Genomic DNA, 4,114 nt, shown 5'->3' on the forward strand with positions numbered 1-4,114 from the left:
GTGGAGCGGTGGCGTCCGGAGACCCATACTTTCCATTTTCTGTGCGGGGAGTGCACGGTGACCTTGAAGGATGTTGCAGTGCAGCTTGGGCTCCCAATTGACGGGAGTCCCGTAACGGGAGTATCTTCATTCACCAATCCGGCTGCAGTTTGCTATCAACTCCTAGGAGAGTCACCAGAGGATGGTGATAAATATTTTTCCGGCATAAAATTTACATGGCTAAAAGCCAAAATATGTGGATTATCAGCAACCGCCACTGAAGGTGAGTTGATGTGCGCTGCTCGAGTGTACATCATGTATATGATAGGGGCAACACTCATGCCTGATGCAAACGGCGACAGTGTGCATTTTTCGTACTTGCCCCTGCTAGTTGATTTCTCTACTGGTAGGTCGTACAGCTGGGGTTCCGCCGTTCTAGCAACGCTGTACCGAGAGCTTTGTCGGGCGACAGAGCCGCAAGTTAAAGACATCGGCGGATGTCTCATACTGCTGCAGTCATGGGCGCTTTATCGGATGCCATTTTTGGCACGCGTTAGTCATCAACCCTATCTGTATCCACTGCCACTCAGGTGATAAAATATAAATTGTCATTATTTGTAGTCATAATATATATGGTAATGTTACCAACCCTAAACCCTATACTATTTTTTGTAGGTGGACAACCTGTCCAGGCATCGGGAAGTCGAGTGATGTCCCAATATACCGCCTCAGGATTGAACAGCATGCCCGGGAAGGGGTAAGCTGCTATTCTAATATTTGTGACATCTATTCTATTTCTATATCTTACTCACATGTTATCAGTCGAACTCGTTACAATGTTATTACTCATGCAGTTTATATGGATGTCATATCGGAGGCCAGAAATTACAAATGTTGTACCCTCGTCCGCACTCGTTGATTCCCACATATGGTGTACTAACACACCAATTATAAATTTCAACATCGTCGAGTGGTATCACGGCGATCGGGTGCTTCGGCAGTTTGGCTGCATCCAACCTATCCCGGACAATCACAGTCAAATGTGGATTCATAGGGCTATTGTCCGGATTTGGTGGGCGGTGAATATTATCCGAGCTTCGCAGAGGGCGAATACGCCTATGAGTTTGAACTGTTTGGATCCCCCCAGCCGCAGTACTGCATGCCCGGCCCGTCCGACACATATCTGCAGCATTATGGGACTCATGATGGTTCAAGTTCGTCGGCGACGAACGAGCAACAGGACCTTTCCTCTATGTTTTCCACGCCCTCACCTACGGACGATGAGGATGTTAGTCGTTGCCCAGGCCGTGAGCGTCGACCTCTGCGTAGGTTTACCCCCGGACAACACCATCGAACCATCAATTTTAGGGGTTTAGGGTACTTTTTGTATAAATTTAATATTTGTATTTTAGTTATTGCTTACTTCTGAATTTTATGTATAAATATCCATTATTCTATTTTTTCATTATATTAAAGCTCAATCAAATTATGAATTCCTCTATTTTCGATATAATCTTAATAATTCCAAATGCGCACATGGTATTTTATAACTTAATCTGCAAACAATTTGGATACAATTTAAGCGTAAGCATTAGCCGAATAAAAAATTTTATTATTAATAAAATTACCTTTTATAACAATATACATAAAAATTTTACAGCATTAGCTCAATTTCGACCCGATCCCGACGACTGCCCAACATGAAAGTTTCGGTTAGGGCATTTATTCCGGCTATGACCACTTAACCTACATATTCCACAACGCTTTCCGTCAGATTTCTCCCTAATGTCCATCTCATTACGAATTCTGCTTGACTGCGGATGACCCCTTGGATTCCTCCGTAGCCCTCTGTCTAGGACAAGCTCGAAAGTGATCGGCGGCACCTCCCACGTAGATAGGTCCGGCCGGACGGGGAACTTATTCTCCCAGACACGCAATGTGCGCTCCAGCGTGTACACATCATCGACATATTGTTCAGCATCAAGGTTGACTTTAGCACACACTACCACGACATGCGCACAGGGATAATGAAGTGTTTCGAACTTCCTGCATTCGCACCGTCTGTTCCGGAGATCAACTCCGTAGGACCTAGGTCGACGACCAATGTTCTCAGTAACTCGAAATGTTTCCAGTCGTTGTGAATATATTTCCACGTTCATTGACCTCGCCAACCGACGGTTTACGACCATTGCATCCCAGACATGTTCGACAAACACATGTCCCACCTGTATCTGGTCGACTTGCTGCTGACCCATTCTTGGCATCAAAGTAGCCAGCCTGTAGAAATTAGCAGAAAATACCGATGCAATCGGAAGATGACGTGTTTTCAATAAGACAACGTTGATCCCCTTGACTAAGTTTATGGTCATGTGGCCATAACGAAAGCCCTCGTCAAAACTTTGAGCCCACTACCACGGCTCCATTGTGCGCAACCATTGTCAGAAAGATGTGTTTGTCTACCCCTCCATGTCACTCTCAAGTCGGATCATTCTTTGCCGGAAAATATGTGGCTCTAACTCGTATGCTGCATACGAAAAAAAAGTTCTAGTAAGTCGATAACATCAAACATTACAACTTATATTGAAAAGATAAGGTTATCATTTACCCATTGCCACGACTTGTTTCTTCCAGTCTGCATTCTTATAATCTTTATGGAAGTTAGACGCAATGTGACGAATGCAGTAAACGGATCTCCACGGCACACCGGAACGCCTAATAGCTGCAATTAAACCCTTCCCTCTATCGGAGATGATGCAAATGTTATCGTTCCTAATAACATACCTCCGCAGATTTGTGAGGAAGAATTCCCAAGACTCAATGTTCTCTTTATCTACGATAGCAAATGCTATTGGGAGCACGTTTCTGTTACCGTCTTGAGCAACTGTAAGAAGCAGTATCTGTGTATATTTTCTGTACAACCCAATTTGCCCGGGCCCAAAACAGTCCATGTACAACAGGCCAAAACGACCCAAATCTTTAAAACCTTAAACGGCCCATTGGGGCCTAAAAACTAAACAGCACAGGGAACCTTAGGGTTCCCTGCCCTTGCCTCGCGCCGCTGCTACCCATGTGCGCCTTCAGCGCTCACCACGCCCGAGGTCTGCGTGCCTTGCACCAAAACGACAAATACTTGCCTCCGTTGACCGCCATCGACTGCAAAAGAAGGCTGAAAAGGATACCTGCAAGAAAAGATGAAAACAACAGCAGCAACAGTAGCAATGTTGGACAGAAAGGATAAAAATAAAATAGAACAGAACAGATTTTTAGGCTATAAAAGCCATGAAGAAATGTAATCAAAAGGGGGGATTTTGTATCAAAAAAGGGTTTTCGTTGGAAACAAAGAAATAAGAGAATAGAAAAGAGCAGAGGTTATTTCAAAAGTTTTTCATTTTTCTTTCTATTATCATTTTTTGGTCTATTCTTCTTATTTTTGATGTAGTTTCGAGAATAAAAAATAAGAAAACATAAGCGATTTTCGGTTTCTTTAGCGTGTTCTTCGTCCATTTTTTTGATTCATGCATGAGATAAAATAAAAAGAGAGAGGAGAGTGTACCTTGTCGTCGGAGACGTTGAACTTCGTCGTAATCGGAGCCTCGGTGAGTCTGAAGGTAGAAGAGCGGCGCAAAAATGGACTTTGGGGGCTGTTATGTTTTAAAAAAAAAAGGAAGAAGAGTGTCTGCAAATGCCTAAGGTAGGGTTTTGTTAGGGCCATTGTTTCTCATTGAAACGGAGTCGTTTAGACTCTGTTTCAATGGTCTAAAACGGCGCTGTATCAGTTATTCCATATTAGTAACCCGCGTGACCCGACCCACACGCGTAGGATCCGCACATTCCTAGTGAAGGGGATATTTATCCTCCTGGTCCCCCTGATTCTCAAATGCTTTTCAATTTATCTTTTCCGTGCTTCACTTTATTTCCAGATTTAATCGCACATTTTAAATTTGTTTCGATCTGGCCCGTACTAAACCTCAGCGTTTTGAGGGATGGGAATATTTCCCTTTTTGGCCCCCTTCTTCCACGCGCGTCACGATTCGATCCATTTCTTTGTTTTTATTTTATTTTATTTTTCTTTGATTTCGCCTCTAAGATTTTGTTTAAGTTCAATTTAATCCTCCCTTTTGTTATTTCAGCTGCT

The sequence above is a fragment of the Gossypium hirsutum genome, chromosome D12 (assembly GCF_007990345.1).
Source record: "Gossypium hirsutum isolate 1008001.06 chromosome D12, Gossypium_hirsutum_v2.1, whole genome shotgun sequence".
Taxonomy (NCBI): domain Eukaryota; kingdom Viridiplantae; phylum Streptophyta; class Magnoliopsida; order Malvales; family Malvaceae; genus Gossypium; species Gossypium hirsutum.